General features: G+C 43.9%; 1 pseudogene; it reads right to left on the bottom strand.

Annotated features, from left to right (window-relative positions):
- LOC109871560 (ephrin type-B receptor 1-B-like) overlaps positions 1-19,019 on the bottom strand; it is a 263,743-nt pseudogene that overhangs the window by 72,541 nt on the left and 172,183 nt on the right.

A 19,019-nucleotide genomic window follows, 5' to 3' on the forward strand; every position in this document is an offset into this window, starting at 1 on the left:
TGGTGTAGGGGGTAAAACATATGACATAATTAAATCAATGTATACTGACAATACGTGCAGCATTAACATTGGCAAGAAAATAACATAATTCTTTAACCAGGGGTGGGGCCTTTGTCAGGGTTGCAATCTGAGCCCTGCACTCTTCAATATTTACATCAACGAATTGGCCACTATTCTACAAAAATCCTCAGCCCCTGGTGTTAGTCTCCACAATTCAGAAATTAAATGCCTACTCTTCACAGATTACCTATGCCTGCTGTCACCCACAGCACATGGCCTACAGCAAGACCTGGGTCCTGGCAGTAAACCCCAAAGAATAATGATTTTCCAGAGAAGATCCAGATCTCAGGGAATTAGACCAAAGTTCACAATTGGTACAAAATATATAGAGTACTGCACACACTACAATTACTTAAATTGTTTAAAAATAAGCTCAACTGGACACCTTAATGAGGTAGTGAATCAACTGAGAGAGAAAGCATTCTACGTCATTAAAAAGCTAATTCAAATTGTAATACCTATTAATTTTTGTCTAAAACTAAATGAATATGTCATTGAACCATTTGCACTTTATGGCAGTGAGGTGTGGGGTCCACTTGCAAAACAAGATTTCATCAAATAGGACAAACACCCCATTGAAACCATGCATGCAGAGTTCTGTAAGATACTCCTACATGTCCAGAGGAAAACTACAAACCCACCAACCAGCTGACTAACCCACCAACCAGCCGACTTAACCCACCAACCAGCCGACTAACCCACCAACCTATCAACCGCGGAAACAAACACAAGACCAACCCACCAACAAGCCATCCAACCTTCCAACCTATCAACCAACCCACCAACCAGGCAACCAAAAGACCAACCTGTTGAACAACCCACCGACCAGCTGACCAACCCACCCACCCACCAACCAGCCCACCAACCAACCAGCCGACCAACCCACCATCCAACCAACCGACTAACCCACCAACCAGCCAGCCAGCCGACCAACCAGCCAACCAACCCAGCAACCAGCCGACCAACCCATTAACCAGATGACCAACCCACCAACCAGCCATCCAACCCAGCAACCAGCCGATCAACCAACCCACCAACCAACCAGCCGACCAACCCAACAACCAACCAGCAGACTAACCCACCAACCAACCAGCTGACCAACCCACTAACCAGCTGACTAACCCACCCACCAACCAGCTGACTAACCCACCAACCAGACAACCAACCCATTAACCTATCGACCACCCAACCAACCCACCCACCTACCAACCCACCAACCAGCTGACTAACCCACCAACCAGCCAACCAACCCATTAACCTATCGACCACCCAACCAACCCACCCACCCACCCACCTACCAACCACCCAACCAACCCAACAACCAGCCAATTAGCACATCAATCAGCTGACTAACCCACCAACCTGACGAATCAACCAACCAGTTGACCAACCCACTGACCAGGCGAGCAACCCACCAACCAGGTGACCAACACACCAACCTTTCAACCAGCCAGTTGACCAACCAGCCGACCAACCCACCATACATCCGACCAACCCACAAACCAGCCAACCAACCCACCAACCAGTCGACTAACCCACCCACCAAACAGCAGACTAACCCGCCAACCCACCCATTAACCTATTGACCAACCTACCAGATGACCAACCCACCAACCGCCCGACCAACCAACAAACCAGCCATCCAACCCACCCACCAACCAGCCGACCAACCCACCAACTAGGCGACCAACCCACCAACCAGCTGACCAACCCACCAACAGACGACCAACTCACCAACCTGTTGACCAATCAAACAACCAGTTGACCAATCAACTAACCAGTTGACCAACCCACCCACCAACCAGCCAGCCAGCCAGCCAACCCACCAACCAGTCATCCAACCCACCAACCAGCCGACCAACCCACCAATTAGGCAACCAGACGACCAACCCACCAACCAGCCAACTTTGTCTTCTTCAGGCTCTATATCATCATGTCTGTAGACTGAGGACTTGGGAAAAGCCTACAGGTCAATAAAACCTGCTACCATAGCCACTCTGGTCAGCTCTTGTATCTTATTAAAGCAGGTTCTATTGTGTAGGAGCAGACGGCAGTAGACGGGTCGATGCTAGCCCCACCAGACGCATAGCATTACCGCAGTTGGAGTAGGGAGGGGAGCGAGATGGAGCGGAGGTCAAGGTATTCACTTCATCCGACAGGGAAGGCAGGGAAACCAAAGAACAGTGGGAAGGAAAGGTGGACTGGAGGTGGAACTGAGATGACATTATCAGCCCAGGGGGGTTGGGGATTTCACTTCGGAACAGAAGAGAAACTTCTCTTGGTATCTTTTGTATCAATTCACATACAGATAAACACAGTGTATGCACATGCACACACGCACACACAAACACACACACACACAGAACCTACCTTCTCATAGAAGCGTAGCTCGTAGTCCAAGATGATTCCGTTGGGCTGTTCGGGCTGTGGCCATGACAACGTGAAGCTCTTCATGGTGGAGCTCACCTGGTGCATGATGGGTACGATCGAGGGGGCTGCAAACAGGAAACAGGAAGAGAAACAGGATGTTTAACAACCACTCTGTATGGAAAACCAAAATGGCTTCTCTGTGCCTTGTAACAGCCTGAACGATGCAAAAAAGTGGCAGTGAAAGTTACACAAAGTTAACACTTTGTAACACAGAAAAAATGATCAGACAAAAGTCAAGCCGTTAAGAATCTGCAGTCAGACCTGTCATGGGGCAGCAAGCACATTTTTAAAAACATCCTCACTTTTCAAGGTCCCCATTTCTCTCTCTTTGTGTGGATCTCCGCCTCCGATACAGTAAGGTAAAAATCTACATTGGGTCTGAATAAAATCATTACCTAATGCAGCACAAAGACCTGGACCATATGAAGTGTTAAATTATTTTCTTGATAAGAAACTGCCCTTTGGAATAAAACTCCATCCCATCTCTTTTTAATGGTTTCGACCTGGGTGCACAGTGTGGGCCTATTCTCTTATGCTCTCTCTCTCTCTCTCTGCTCTCTCTCCCATTCAGACACAGCACACCTGAGTGCACACATATGGGCTCTGAATTAACCCACTGCCCCAGCAATTTCCCCTTCATTCCCTTGCTTTTGTCCTCCATGCTATCATCTCTATTATCCTTCCTTGTTCCTGTCTTACTGGGCTAGCAGAGGAAGGGGTGGTTGGGTTGGAGACTGTGAGCGGCGAAGACAAGCGTTTAGTGTCAAGTTTTATTAGTCGTATATACAGGATATACATGGTATACACCATCCAACGAAATGCTTACTTCAAGGTTACTCCTTGACAATGCAACAAAAAGATAAGAATACGAACATAAAGTAAATGGCTCAGTAAAATAAATATATATTTTTTAACATAAGTATAATACTGGAAGGCAAACACGTAAACACTTTCTCTGATACATTGGACTATACATTTACTGTATTGTCACTATACATTTACTGTATTGTCACTATACATTTACTGTATGGTCACTATACATTTACTGTATGGTCACTATACATTTACTGTATGGTCACTATACATTTACTGTATGGTCACTATACATTTACTGTATTGTCACTATACATTTACTGTATTGTCACTATACATTTACTGTATTGTCACTATACATTTACTGTATTGTCACTATACATTTACTGTATTGTCACTATACATTTAATGTGTAGTCCAATGTATAGTCCAATGTATCATAGAAAGAGTTTAAATTGTGCAGTATTATTTTGTATTAGTAATAGTAAATATGACTCTGGTTGCAGTAATTGTGATGTGAGTGTAGCAGCAATTGTGATGTGAGTGTAGCACGAATGTGTGTGTCTGTGTGAATTTAGCCCTGATTGGACAGGAGAAATACGTTACCTCCAGTGTATGGAGGAAAGGGAATTCTCTCCCCCTCTCTTTGCTCTTTGCTTATCTTTCGCAGTATCCATTCCAGGAGTATATGGAAGCATAGAATTAGGAATTAGAATACTTAGAAAAGGCCACTCAAGATGGTCAAAACCCTTTTCGGCATCAACAGCCATTATTGATAAATCTACATCTTGTTTTTTAGCGTATAGTATTCAATTGAAACATGTTCTTGTATTTCTTTGTAAGTGTCTATTTTTAATAAACCTCATTCTGTTGCTTAAGAGTTTTGCTATTATTTTATTGCCACAATTTATTCCACTTCTGGGACTGTGATCTGCAGGGGACCATCCTGATTTCCCTGGTTCTAATACAACTGACATAACTGTTTGATACATGGAACTCGGAAGCACATTTGTATTGTCATTAGAGTAAAAAGGGAGCTACTTTGACCCAGAATATACACAAAATGCTATGGGAAAGCCATCCATCCCTGGTGCTTTTCACCGCGCAATATTTATTTTGGGGTGATTTCCATTTTAGTGATTGTTTTCTATCTGCCTACAGTTGCTTCATGGCAATTGAGTCTAAGAAAGCTGTAGGATCAGACCAACTGTTATTTAATTCTGATTTATATAGATTTTCATGTATTTTTTGTTATGAGTAGCGTTGTTGTTTCTTATTAAAGCATTTGTATCCTAATCGTTTAAAATTGTATTCATTATGTGAGAGCTGCAAGGTGTGTACTAGGTTTATTTGCCATTAAATAGTATGCCTCATTTGAGTTTAACCTGTAGGTGTTGACTCTCTTCAAAAGTAAAATAACATATTATAGACATTTCTTTTCCATGTAAATATTTTTTATGGGCTTTTTTAAAGATAGTGTTTAATTGTAATTTCGGGTCTCCATATTCTATCACTAAGTATACTTTCTGCTGATGTCATTTAGTTCCCGAGTGGCGCAGCTGCCTAAGGCACTGCATCTCAGTGCAAGAGGTGCCACTACAATCCCTGGTTCGGCTCCAGGCTGTATCACATCTGGCTGTGATTGGGAGTCCCATAGGGTGGCGCACAATAGGCCCAGAGTCATCCGGGTTTGGCTGGGGTAGGCCGTCATTGTAAATAAGAATTTGTTCTTAACTGACTTTCCTAGTTAAATAAAAATAAAAAGCATGATACAGGAGAATGACGTTAGTATATACTGTAGTTGAGTGCATTTTTGGATCTCTGTGTGGAAGGCTGAGAGATGGAGGCTCATTATTCTGACCCCAAAACATACTGACAGAGCACTAGATACAGTATGTCTATACACACTCTATTTTGTGGAAATAAACCCCTCCATCACCTCATTCTACCACACACTACTATACACACACCCTGTGCCCCCCCCCCCCCCCCCCCCCACACACACACTTTTCGTAAACACACCAAACTTTATTCACACTCCAGCTCCCAAAATCCCCAAATAACCCCCAGCCAATCAACTCAACCCCCCTCCACTCCACCTGCCTCCCTCTCTCGGTTTCAGCCCCCGCACTCTCATCCTACCCTGTCTCACCTTGGTATAGCTCAGCCTCTCCTATCTGGCTGCCACACGCTCCAGTGCCCAGAGCTCTGCTGGGCCGCGTTATCAATTACCGGCCCTGGGCACAGCACAGCACAGCACACAGTGTTACTGACAGCCCCAGTAGGCCCCAATGCTGCTGTTGTCTTCCATGCACTCGGAGCATCGGAAGGGGGTAGCGGAAGGGAGTGTGTATTCTAGAACCAGACTCCAGTCTAACAGACTGAGTGTGCATCCCAAATGGAACCATATTGTCTACAAAGTACACTACTTTTGACCACAGCCCATTGCGCTCTGTTGTGCACTTGTGCACTGTATAGGGAAAAGTGTGCCATTTGGGACAGAAACTAAGACTCAGACTCATGTATTTAAGCAGACAGACACAGTTTGGCCAATTATAGTAAGACAAGGCAGATATTTGTATTTATACATGGTTTTAGCATGTCTCACTGATTGGATGAGTGAGGGTGTGTGCCCATGGTTGTGCTGCTGCGTTAAACATTTCCATTTAAAAATCTCCACACACAAAGAAGTACAATATACTGTACCCCCTGTCTAAAAGTCACAATTCAATTATCGTAGCACTTCTGCAACTCATGGATAAAAAGTTTGCCTAGTCCTCATCTTGAAGGCCTATGTGTGTTAGTGCCCTGTTTGTAATGAGCCTGTTTTTGTAACAGGACTGTCAGTACCTGGCTGCAGGTCAAGGGTCAAGCCTGCTGAAGTCAAAACGCGTCCCCATCGTTACCAGGGGACACCAGCGATGACAGTGATTGGTGGCTGTCCCATGCACTTCTCTCCTCCCCCATCCTGCATCCCTCCCCCTTCCCTTGTTCCTCTGTTCTACTTTTATCTGGCCCAACTGGCTGCCCCCAGATTTGAATGCAACACTCGGCTTAACATTAATCAAAGTCAACCCTCCCAGTGACCCTAGCGAGCGAGCGAGAGAGAGAGAGAGAGAGAGAGAGAGAGAGAGAGAGAGAGAGAGAGAGAGAGAGAGCGCAGTGGGGGGGGGGGGGGGTTATCTGCAGACTGCTACTCTAACACAAGGCCATCACATTACACATCTACGACTCTTTAACTCCACACAACAGCACAGGGCCATCACATCAGTGGAGGCTCCTCAGAGGAGGAAGGGGGAGGACCATCCTCTTCAGTGAAACTTCATCAAAATAAGAATTGTGAAACACTAAAAAGGTTTTTTGGATAACATTATACAAAATATATTATTTTTACTTTTTAAAAATGTTTTAATTTAACCTTTATTTAACCAGGTAGGCAAGTTGAGAACAAGTTCTCATTTACAACTGTGACCTGGCCAAGATGCGACCTGCCACCTGGCCAAAGCAAAGCAGTTCGACACATATAACAACACAGAGTTACACATGGAGTAAAACAAACATACAGTCAATAATACAGTAGAAAAATAAGTCTATATACAATGTGAGCAAATGAGGTAAGATAAGGGAGGTAAAGGCAAAAAATAGGCCATGGTGACGAAGTAAATACAATATAGCAATTAAAACACTGGAATGGTAGATTTGACAGTAGATGAGAGTGCAAAGTAGAAATACTGGGGTGGAAAGGAGCAAAATAAATAAATACAGTACATAAGGAGAAACTCCGGGCCCCACGGGGTAAAAATTGCCCCACCACTCTGGGACCTATGGTGCCACCAGTCTGCTTGCAGTTGTCCGTTATCGTCATGTATGTGGATGATCAGGGCTTTATTCAGGAATGTTTCTTGGGCTACTTTGATGTGTCATGTGTCAAGCAGGCGTGATGCGCTGTCTGAGTTTAACTTCATGGACAAACTTGTTGGTCAAACCTACAATGGCGCAGCTGTAATGGAATGTATCTGCTATTTGTATCTACAGCTAAGTCCCCTCCTGTTCCCTGATTAAGAGGTGATGACTACTCCACTCCACAACCATTGTCAACTCTCTCCTGACATGAACTGAAGCCACGTCTCATGTGCCTGCTCATCCACTGGCACATTGAATGTTGCCTCTCCAAGCACTGTGAGCACCCGTATCAATTTTATCTCATTACTGTATGTAAAATCAATCACATAAACAATCACATTATTACACATCAATGATTTTACTCCTTGCTTGGACTAACTCATTCTTAGCTCTTTTGTCTAACTGTGTGGTGTGTTGTTGTTTTTTGTCTTCCCAGTCAAATCCTGTCCAGCACTGAAGTCAAGCCTCTGAACACCTCAACTCATGCCTCATATCAATCACTGCTGTGATCCCTTCCCAACACTGTCTAAGTAGCCCTCTCATTCCCATTCTCAATAATATTGTAGTATAAATGTCTTTAGTAAATGCTTTAGGTTAAAATAATTAGTCCCATTCTCCCTTTGCATCAACTCCCTCATTTAGATCTTCCCAGCATAAGCGTAATACATTTCACATTCCACAATCCACATTCCACATTCCACAGGGCATTCATCCCTCAATTCCCAGCAGGACGTTTCCGGGATGCTTGACTAATTCCCAGTTCAACGTTTGGTCGGAAACGTCCCGGTAATTGGTCAGCTGACCAGTGGTCCAAGGCCCATTCCCTCATTGAACAGTTTAATTGTGGTTTTCTCCTTAAAGACACAGCACCACCACACCATAGTCATCTAATAGGGGCCTCTGTTCAATTCAGATGAGGGGTAACAGGCTCTCACAGTCTCCCTCCCTCCCTCCCTCCCTCCCTCCCTCCCTCCCTCCCTCCCTCCCCCCCTCCCTCCCTCCCTCCCTCCCTCCCTCCCTCCCTCCCTCCCTCCCTCCCTCCCTCCCTCCCTCCCTCCCTCCCTCCCTCCCCTCTAGGCATGCTGTTGATCACTGCCTCCCTACTAGTAGTAACTCAGAAGGACTGCCCAGTCGTGACTACATGGTAATGGCCCTCACAGATCACAGGGAAGCTTCAGTTCTCCAGTGTTCTGCACTGTTCTGTTCTGCACTGTTCTGTTCTGTTCTGTTCTGCTCTGTTCTGCACTGTCCTGTTCTGCTCTGTTCTGCACTGTTCTGTTCTGCTTTGTTCTGCACTGTCCTGTTCTGTTCTGTTCTGCACTGTTCTGTTCTGCTCTGTTCTGCACTGTTCTGTTCTGTTCTGCACTGTCCTGTTCTGTTCTGTTCTGCACTGTTCTGTTCTGCTCTGTTCTGCACTGTCCTGTTCTGTTCTGTTCTGCACTGTCCTGTTCTGTTCTGCACTGTTCTGTTCTGCTCTGTTCTGCACTGTCCTGTTCTGTTCTGTTCTGCACTGTTCTGTTCTGCTCTGTTCTGCACTGTCCTGTTCTGTTCTGCACTGTCCTGTTCTGCACTGTTCTGTTCTGCTCTGTTCTGCACTGTCCTGTTCTGTTCTGTTCTGCACTGTCCTGTTCTGTTCTGTTCTGCACTGTCCTGTTCTGTTCTGTTCTGCACTGTCCTGTTCTGTTCTGTTCTGCACTGTTCTGTTCTGCTCTGTTCTGCACTGTCCTGTTCTGTCCTGTTCTGTTCTGTTCTGCACTGTTCTGTTCTGCTCTGTTCTGCACTGTCCTGTTCTGTTCTGTTCTGCACTGTCCTGTTCTGTTCTGTTCTGCACTGTTCTGTTCTGCTCTGTTCTGCACTGTCCTGTTCTGTTCTGTTCTGTTCTGCACTGCTCTGTTCTGTTCCTTTCCTTTCTGTGCCCTGTTCTGTGCTGCATTTCCAAGAGTTTCTGTCAGGGAACCAATTAACCATTTTTCAAATCCCTCCAGTGATGCCAGTAGCGCCACCACTCTTGAATTGTAGACGTAAAACAGGCATTATTGCCGCGTTCTTGATTGTGTCATGTCCTGGATGCTCTAGAGTTAACTGAAACATGGAATTATCTTTGATAGCCCGAGGAGAGATTTAGTGGCAAAGACTGTAATGAAAATAATTAAGGAAGACAAGCTTGTCTTTTGGTTTACAAAATTCATTTTTCTCTGTTGTACTTCAGACACTAGATAAAGACATCTTGAGGTTTAAGGAGCTCAGTAGCATTCAGAGCCATTCTCCTTCGATCGCCTCCAGCTAGCTGCCAGTTTCTGGGTTCAAGGGACAAGTTACAACATTTATGAGAAACTGGCATCAAATGAAACAAAATGGCACCTTCAGCCAGCCCTGGAGAGGAGTAGAGGATGATGAAATGGTTTGACATGAAGCTTTTCTATGCTCTCTTATAGTCAGTCAGTGCTGTGCATTGAGGCAGTGAGAAAAAGCAACAGCCCATGTAGATAATTATGAAGAAATTTGTAAACTCTATGATACTCAAATTATTTATTGACTGTCTGACTGACTGACTGACTGACTGACTGAATGGATGAATGAACTAAGCAATGGACAAACAAAAGGAACGAGAAAATGAACAAGCGATTCAATAAATACAAGAGTCTTATAGAGCGCACAACTAAACCTGGGCTGTGTAGAAAGAAGGTGTAAATAACCTGGGCTATGAAGAAAGAAGGTGTAAATAACCTGGGCTGTGTAGAAAGAAGGTGTAAATAACCTGGGCTGTGTAGAAAGAAGGTGTAAATAACCTGGGCTATGAATAAAGAAGGTGTAAATAACCTGGGCTGTGTAGAAAGAAGGTGTAAATAACCTGGGCTGTGTAGAAAGAAGGTGTAAATAAACTCAGCTGTGTGTGCGTGTGTCCAGCACAGGGTAGGGCAGGCTGTGAATGAACTCCTAAATCTTGGTCTTTTCTCCCATGTAGCCTGCACCTCGTCAACTATGGCTGTGTGTCTTCATGTGTTCCTAGTCTAAAACAACCCGTGTACACCAACACCAACACATGGAAAGACTTAATGCACTCAAAGCACGTAAACACAAAACATAATGAGTAGGGATCCAAATGGGCCTTGGCGTGGTTCCCCTCACATCCCTCTGGTTTAAGTTACGTCAGAGGCTCAAATCTCTTTGATATATTTTGGTTGTTCAGATTTGGACCTGACTGCATCTGGGAGGACTGTATAGAATCCCTCTGAGCCGCAGTCTGTTTTGGTGAACTTGCTGGGTTTTGCTGGTTTCCACATGCCCATGAAGGCTGCAGGATGGAAGAGATGTTTGCATTTCTGTGGGAATTTTGGGACTACTTCTAAAATGAGTTTCACTGGACTGGGAGGAGGACCTGGCAGGGTGGTGCCAGAATAACAACCTGTCCCTCAACGTAACCAAGACTAAGGAGATGATTGTGGACTACAGAAAAAGAGGACCGAGCACGCCCCCATTCTCATCAACTGGGCTATAATGGAGCAGGTTGAAAGCTTGGTGTCCACATCACCAACAAACTAGAATGGTCCAAACACACCTAGACAGTCGTGAAAAGGGCACGACAAAGCCTATTCCCCCTCAGGAAACTAAATATATTTGGCATGGGGTCCTGAGATCCTCAAAAGGTTCTACATCTGCAACATCGAGAGCATCCTGACTGGTTGCATCACTGCCTGGTACGGCAATTATTCGGCCTCCAACTGCAAGGCACTAGAGAGGGTAGTGCGTACGTTCCAGTACATCACTGGGGCAAAGCTGCCTGCCATCCAGGACCAGGCGGTGTCACAGGAAGGCCCAGAAATTGTCAAAGACCCCAGCCACAGACTGTTCTCTCTCTACTACCGAATGGCAAGCGATACCGGAGTGCCAAGTCTAGGACAAAAAGGCTTCTCAACAGTTTTTACCCCCAAGCCATAAGACTCCTGAACAGGTAATCAAATGGCTACCCAGACTATCTGCATTGTGTGTGTGTGTGTGTGTGTGTGTGTGTCCAACCCCTCTTTTATGCTGCTGCTACACTCTGTTTATAACATATGCATAGTCACTTTAACTATACATTCATGTACATACTACCTCAATTGGCCTGACCAACCAGTGCTCCCGCACATTGGCTAACCGGGCTATCTGCGTTGTGTCATTGGCTAACCGGGCTATCTGCGTTGTGTCCCGTCACCCACCAACCACCAACCCCTCTTTTACGCTGCTGCTACTCTCTGTTCATCATATATGCATAGTCACTTTAACCATATCTACATGTACATACTACCTCAATCAGCCTGACTAACCTGTGTCTGTATGTAGCCTCGCTACTGTATAAAGCCTCGCTACCTTTATAGCCTCGCTACTGTTTTTCACTGTCTTTTTACTGTTGTTTTTATTTCTTTACTTACCTTTTGTTCACCTAATACCTTTTTTTGCACTATTGGTTAGAGCCTGTAAGTAAGCATTTCACTGTAAGGTCTACACCTGTTGTATTCGGCGCACGTGACAAATAAACTTGGATTTGAGGAGGAGTGTTTAGATACAGAGGGTTTGGCAGTTGGCACGCAATCTAGGGTACAATGTTGTGCCAGTCAGGAGAAAAAGATGAAGGCAGAGGAAAGCAGTAAAAGAGGGAAGAAAAGTCCCTCTCTGAGTGATGTCATTCAGCTGTTCATATGGGTTAAGTGTCTTGTATGGAGGGATGGAGGGGAGGAGGGATGGAGGGAGAGACGGATGCTGTTGAGGACATTGTGTTTTTTTGACATGATCCATTCCTCCGGTCCTCGACTGAAATGACCCTTGTACGCATTAACCTTAATACAGTAGATATTTAACATTTACCGCGCAACACTTAGGTCTGTACACTGTGTGCTCCTAAGTAAATTAAAGCATAAAGTTCCTGAAAAAACATAACATGGGAGATGACTAAACCTGAGCTGTGTAGAGAGAAGGTGTAAATAACCTGAGCTGTGTAGAGAGAAGGTGTAAATAACCTGAGCTGTGTAGAGAGAATGTGTAAATAACCTGAGCTGTGTAGAGAGAATGTGTAAATAACCTGAGCTGTGTAGAGAGAAGGTGTAAATAACCTGAGCTGTGTAGAGAGAATGTGTAAATAACCTGAGCTGTGTAGAGAGAATGTGTAAATAACCTGAGCTGTGTAGAGAGAAGGTGTAAATAACCTGAGCTGTGTAGAGAGAAGGTGTTAATAACCTGAACTGCGTAGAGAGAAGGTGTAAATAACCTGAGCTGTGTAGAGAGAAGGTGTATATAACCTGAGCTGTGTAGAGAGAAGGTGTAAATAACCTGAGCTGTGTAGAGAGAATGTGTAAATAACCTGAGCTGTGTAGAGAGAAGGTGTAAATAACCTGAGCTGTGTAGAGAGAATGTGTAAATAACCTGAGCTGTGTAGAGAGAATGTGTAAATAACCTGAGCTGTGTAGAGAGAAGGTGTAAATAACCTGAGCTGTGTAGAGAGAAGGTGTTAATAACCTGAACTGCGTAGAGAGAAGGTGTAAATAACCTGAGCTGTGTAGAGAGAAGGTGTATATAACCTGAGCTGTGTAGAGAGAAGGTGTAAATAACCTGAGCTGTTTAGAGAGAAGGTGTTAATAACCTGAGCTGTGTAGAGAGAAGGTGTAAATAATCTGAGCTGTGTGTGTGTGTGTGCGTGTGTCCAGCACAGGGCAGGGCAGGCTGTGAATGAGCCCCTAAATCTTGATATTGATCAGGCCTTTATCACACACACACACACACACACACACACACACACACACACACACACACACACACACACACACACACACACACACACACACACACACACACACACACACACACACACACACACACACACACACACACACACACACACAGAGGTATCTAGGACAGTTTAATGGCCTCATTAATGGCCTCTGCACTGATCCACACTGCACCTCTCTGCACCACATTGCCACTGACTGCCTCTCCTCTACCAGTCTCTCCCCCTCTATCTTCATTCCGTCTAACTCTCTCTCTCTCATTCTCTCTTTTACATATCTCTCCTCTCATGCTCTAACACGCTGTATCAATGTCACGTTCTGACCTTAGTTCCTTTGTTATGCCTTAGTTTTAGTTTGGTTCAGGGCGTGAGTTGGGGTGGGTAGTCTATGTTCTTTTTTCTATGTTGTGGTTTTGTGTTTGGCCTGGTGTGGTTCTCAATCAGAGGCAGGTGTCGTTCGTTGTCTCTAATTGAGAATCATACTTAGGCAGCCTTTTCCCACCTGTGTTTTGTGGGTGATTATTTCCTGTTTAGTGTTCTTTCCATTCACCTTACGGGACTGTTCGTTTGTCGTTTATTGTTTTGTTCAGTGTTCAGTTATTTTATAAAAATATGAACACTTACCACGCTGCGCTTTGGTCCTCACATTCTTCCACCACAGACGACCGTTACAATCAATCTCTCATCTTCTCCCCTATTTCTCCATCAATCCTACAGTCTTCCATCTAAAATACACTGAATCTCTTAAGGATCTGCCCCTTTTTTTCAATTTTCGCCTAAAATGACATACCCAAATCTAACTGCCTGTAGCTCAGGCCCTGAAGCAAGGATATGCATATTCTTGGTACCATTTGAAAGGAAACACTTTGACGTTTGTGGAAATGTGTAGAATAATAACACAATAGATCTGGTAAAAGATAAAACAAAGAAAAAAAAACCTGTTCTTTTGTATTTTTTTTGTACCATCATCTTTGCAAGAGAAAGGCCATAATGTATTATTCCAGCCCAGGTGCAATTCATATTTTGTATGAATTGTGTGCAAAGTTTTAGACTAATCCAATCAACCATTGCATTTCCGTTCAAAATGTTGATTCCAGACTGCCCAAATATGCCTATTTTGTTTATTAATACATTTTCATGTTCAAAATTGTGCACTCTTCTCAAACAATAGCATGGTATTATTTCACTGTAATAGCTACTGTAAATTGGCCAGTGCAGTTAGATTAACAAGAATCTAAGCTTTCTGCCAATAACAGATATGTCTATGTCCTGGGAAATATTCTTGTTACTTACAACCTCATGCTAATCGCATTAGCCAACGTTAGCTCAACCGTCCCGTGGATGGGACACCGATTACAAACATGTTTGTGTCCTTTTGAATTGTTTGGGAGTTCAGTCCAGTTTGCACAAGTAAGTGTGGCTAAGAAAAACTTTCCCCAGACTTTCACTCTTTCACTGCCCTCCTCACAAAGTTTTCTCCCCAAATTATCCTTTGATCCTTCCTTCCTTCTGTCTCCTCCCAGACAGCCAATAACCACGTCCAGCGCATTGGTCTAGCCTCCTGCCTGCCTATAAAAACCCTCCTGTCGGAAGCAGCAGCACCTCAAAGTGTCTCCTTGGGCTGGGCAGGGGCAGACCCAGTCACCTCTTCTTCCCTACATCTATCTGTCAAGTAGGGCATATTTCTCCTGTCAAACGGGACAATCAGAAGCCATTATGCCACCCTGATAATCAGAGCAATTTATTTACCTTTCTCATTTCCCTGTCTCATTTCACTGTCAGCCATGATGACTCAAAGAGAGAGAGAGAGAGAGAGAGAGAGAGAGAGAGAGAGAGAGAGAGAGAGAGAGAGAGAGAGAGAGAGAGAGAGAGAGAGAGAGAGAGAGAGAGAGAGAGAGAGAGAGAGAGAGAGAGAGAGAGAGAGAGAGAGAGCGAGAGAGCCCGTGTGTACTTAGCCGTTATTTTCTTGGAGGTTGTTGTAATCAAATGTTGTAGGGGCGCAACTTTTACTGGGAATGGTGGGAACATGTTCACCCAGTTTCATAATTAGAATGTGATACAAAACGAGGCAATGGGGTGCTTTAGGACCATGGGGACGCCTCTGAGCAGTCAAGTAGGCTGTCTGTAGTGTTTATCCGACAAGATAAAAACAACAGTATATGCCCCCCCCACATCTAAAACAAAAGTTGTGCCCCTGAAATGTTGTAATCAAATATTGGCAAAATGTACAATGATTTAGGTGTATGTATCGGAAGAAGATTGTTTTAGGAGCTATTCACTTAAGCTCATCAAAATGTGTTCGCACAAACTGGAGTGTTCACAACTTCAACTTTCACTTTTCCATAGCGCCAAAGCTCTGCTATCAACCATGCAGTTTGTAGAGTAGTAAGTACCAGAAGTTGTTCAATATGTTTAACACAGAAAAGTCCCAGAAAAGTTACAGTACACACTCAAAACTGTAATATGGCACAGACCGACAAAATGACCACTCGAAAACTGCATATCTGCAATACACCACTACACTCCATGTAATGGACAGACTGAGGTCCCTCTCATACTAGTAAACACAGTTAAATGTAATGCGTCTCATTTACATTTTCCACTTGGTCAATAGTTTGTGCTCGAGGTCACTTGATAAGTGCCACTATGTACATGATGGAACACCACGGGAGCATGAAGAACACTGTAGGACCGGGCAGACAAAATATCCCAAAGCTGTAATTTCCAGTGGCTGAATTCATATTCCGTCACCAGAGCGAGATCGAGGGAGGGAGGGATGCAAGAAAAAAAGAAAGCAAGGGAGTTGGAGAGAGACAGAGAGTCTTCGGATGTGAGAAAAAAAGAGAGACAGAGAGAGAGAGAGAGAGAGTGATGAGGAGGCGGCCGTCCAACTCTCTGGCTTGGTTCAGGCTACCCTAATCGTGGGCTAATGTCTTTGACAGAGGAGATGTCTGCATGGTCATTATGTAGTACTAAACACGACCCCTTCTTGTCTCACTGCCTGTTCTGTAAGAGCTACAGCACTGTTGCCAAGACGCAGCGAATAGCAGAGAATATGGCCTGGGTCTGTATTCACAAAGTATCTAAGAAAAGAAGTGCTGATTTCGGTTTTGCTTTTAAATCTTAATGAGTAAGAGGAGGGACCTGATCCTAGATCACACTCCTGAGATGATTTGTGAATACTGGCCCTGTTCAGCCCTATAAAAACAAACCTCAACAGGTATTTCACCCAGGATACATTATGTTTCAAGGTTTTTGCCATTATTGCTGCTCGCCGAAAACAAAGCGTCATTAAAAACAGAAGACTACAAACAGCAAAAACCTCTGACAAGCCATGCCGCTGCTTCAATGCTGTCGCAACCTTCAGAAGATTGAGTAGAAAAGACGTTGTATAAAAAACGTGTGCTTTTTGCCAAAGTCAGATTTATTTACTTTAGGCTTGCTACCAATGCTTAAATGCCCAATGCAGTCCACACTATATCGATGGAATAATACTTATAATAAAAGTACCTAAAAATATTAAAAATATAAAAAGAAATAAAGGAATAATACTGTGAAATTGTGAGAATTATGATAATCCCCTTTTAGTTGTTTGAAATTTTGAAATTTCAGCCTGTTCTGGTGGGATGGAGTTTTGGCCTGGTGACATCACCAGGCAGTAACTTAGTTAACAGACCAATAAGAAAGAGAGTTCCAAACCTCTGCCATAAACAGATAGTTTTCAGTTTTACCCTCCCAATTCAGACAGTCACAACTAAATTATTGCATCAGATATTGCTCTTGCTTAGAAGCTATTTTTGTTTCTTTTTGGCCATTTTAATTTAGAGCAATCACATTAAGGTACTTAACTGTTACCCAGAAATGATTTGATATTGAACTAAAAACGGCTGCATTGGGCCTTTATTAAGAAGAAAGCATTTCTGGAATGTTCTCTTGTGGAACAGAGCAAAAGGCAAACCAGCATTTTCTCTTTTTTTCACGGGGTTTGATGTGTAAATAAAACTGGGGAACTACAAAAGGTGCAGAAATAGGGCAGAGGGATGGATATGATGGTCTCGCCACAGATCCTAATATGCCATGTCTTCGGTTTAGGGTTTTAACTTCACCATGTTCCAAAGGGGGAAATCCCCCAACCCCCAACACACTCAATTATCAAGCAGGCCACTGCTTTGATGCGAGAAAAGAGGGTGATGAAACCAAAGAAGAGAGACCGTTTCAATATTTCACTTTGTGAGTTCTCGTATAGTTGGAGTAAGCTGCCCCCATCACTTCAATCCTTAAAGTCATTATTCACAGTACAGCTCAATGACATCTCTCCAGCACAGATTGTGATAGGAGAAGCAAAGGGCCAGGAGTCAAAAATACAGAGATTATGCTGTGTTAACTAGTGCTTAGCAATGTGGAATAAGATATGAAAACCATATACGAGACACAGGTACAGCAGAAAACACCAACAATGTATTCAGATGATGAACATGTTCCTGCTGCATCATCGTCATCTTCCCTATCCCCTCCACATGCATACACACACTCCCCTAACCCTAACTCTCACACTATTCTCTTACCAGCCTGGTTGGTGGTGATGTCTATAGACACATGCTGGGCAGGGTAGGGACTCTTGTTGGTGACCCCATTTACAGCCTGTATCTCGAAGCTGTACAGCGTGTGAGCCCACAGGTTACTGATGAACACCCTGGTCTCTGTCAGGCCAAGCTGCCGAGGCACAAACTCCACGTTGTCATCGCAGTGCGAGCAGGTACGGCGGTCTGCACGACACTTCTTACACATGATGTTGTAGACCACATCCTCACGACCGCCCGTCTCCCTGGGCGTGTGCCACTCCAGGATCACCGAAGTCTCGTTCACGACGGAGATCACGTTCCGCGGGCCCGAGGGAACGCCTACAAACAGACACAGAGAGGAACCTTTATATCTCATTGACATCTCAGTGAATCTCTTGCCAACAGGCCTTGAGATTGACAAACACAATGAGAAGGTTGTCAGCATTCTATTCAACCATTATTTAACCAGTAGATCCCATTGAGATCTCAAAGAAACTCGTTTTCAAGAGAGACATGGCCAAGAGGGTAGCTTTCGAGTAAAGGTTACTAAAGGACATTACTCTAGTCTGTACGATACACAGTACCAGTCAAAGGTTTGGACACACCTACTCATTCAAGGGTTTTTCTATATTTGTACTATTTTCTACATTGTAGAACAATAGTGAAGACATCTAAACTATGAAATAACACATGGAATAATTTAGTAACCATAAAAGTGTTAAACAAATCAAATGTATTTTATACTTGAGATTCTTCAATGTAGCGACCCTTTGCCTTGATGACAGCTTTGCATATTCTTGGCATTCTCTCAACCAGCTTCATGGGGTAGTCACCTTGAATGCATTTCAATTGACAGGTGATCCTTATTCATTTGTGGAAATTCTTACCTTTCTTACCTTCTAAATGATTTGAGCCAATCAGTTGTGTTGTGACAAGGTAGGGGCGGTATACAGAAGATAGCCCTATTTGGTAAAAGACCAAGTCCATTGTTTCCTTCTTAATGCATTCAATTCAATCAGTTGTATTGTGACAAGGTAGAGGTGGTATATAGAAGAAAAGACCAAGTCCATATTATGGCAAGAACAGCTGAAATAAGCAAAGAGAAACAACAGTCCATCATTACTTTAAGACATGAAGGTCCGTCAACATGAAACATTTCAACAACTTGAACATTTCTTCAAGTGCAGTCGGAAAAACCATCCAGCACTATGATGAAACTGGTTCTCATGAGCACAGCCACAGGGAAGGGAAAGCCAGAGTTCTCTGCTGCAGAGGATAAGTTCATTCAAGTTAGATGCACCTCAGATTACAGCCCAAATAAATGCTTCACAGAGTTCAGGTAACAGACACATCTCAACTGTTCAGAGGAGACTGCGTGAATCAGGCCTTCATGGTCGAATTGCTGCAAAGAAACCACTACTAAATAAGAAGACGAGACTTGCTTGGGCCAAGAAACATAAGTGATGGACATTAGACTGGTGGAAATCTGT

Source organism: Oncorhynchus kisutch, linkage group LG27 (assembly GCF_002021735.2).
Source record: "Oncorhynchus kisutch isolate 150728-3 linkage group LG27, Okis_V2, whole genome shotgun sequence".
NCBI lineage: Eukaryota > Metazoa > Chordata > Actinopteri > Salmoniformes > Salmonidae > Oncorhynchus > Oncorhynchus kisutch.